The sequence below is a fragment of the Limulus polyphemus genome, unplaced genomic scaffold (genome assembly GCF_000517525.1).
Source record: "Limulus polyphemus unplaced genomic scaffold, Limulus_polyphemus-2.1.2 Scaffold9292, whole genome shotgun sequence".
Classification (NCBI taxonomy): Eukaryota; Metazoa; Arthropoda; class Merostomata; order Xiphosura; family Limulidae; genus Limulus; species Limulus polyphemus.
Window position 1 is genome coordinate 4,836 of NW_013674902.1, and position 1,043 is coordinate 5,878.

Below are 1,043 nucleotides of genomic sequence, written 5' to 3' on the forward strand. Positions count from 1 at the left end.
TCAATCACTGAAATTAATTTATTTATTTTTCTTCTATCGAAAGCGTTATCATGTAATGACCAACTGTGTCCATAAGAATAAAATCCGTTCAACACTAATGCACTCCACTCTACTGTGCGAGTATCTGGAAATCTAAGATTTTTTTTGGTAATGCAGTGGCTACTTATTTGACACATATATATATACACACACATAAATGCAATAATTGATTCTACCAAAGAAGCTTACCAATACATCTTCATCTATAAGCCATTAATTCTAATTAACCCCACTAAGTATGTCCTTAAAGTATTCTTCTAAAGCGAAGTCAATTTGCATACGTTATACGAGTACGAGGTGTTTGTACACGAAGATGAAGGTTTTAAATATTCGGATTCTTTTTCTAAAAATAGCAAAAAGCATTTCATTTCAAGAAACATGCAACAATCAGACAATGCCATATCTCCTTGATGTTACTGGCAACTAACGCAGGAAATAATTTTCTATCCTGAGAAAAGTAGTAAAATTTTCAATTTAAATAAATTTGGTTTTCTTTTCGTTATTATTATTCATATTCCTTTATTGGGATGGACAATAATTGAGGAATAAATAATATGCTTACAGATGATTTTAGTTTTTGGGCAAGAATAATAATCAAATTATATTTTTTTCATTTGAAAACACATTATTTAATTTCAGTCGTGCATATTGGTGTATAGAAGACATATTAACACTAGAAATAAACGACCTTATAACACTGAAATGTAGTTTTTATTAGTGTATAGAAGACATGTTAATACTAGAAATAAACCACCTTATAATACTAAAATGTAGTTTTTTATTGGTATATAGAAGACGTGTTAATACTAGAAATAAACGACCTTATAACACCAAATGTAGTTTTTTATTGGTGTATAGAAGACATATTAATACCAGAAATAAACCACCTTATAACACCAAAATGTAGTTTTCTGTTGGAGTATAGAAGACATTAATACTAGAAATAAATGACCTTATGACACCAATATTTAGTTTTTGTGGGTGTATAGAAGACACGTTAATAC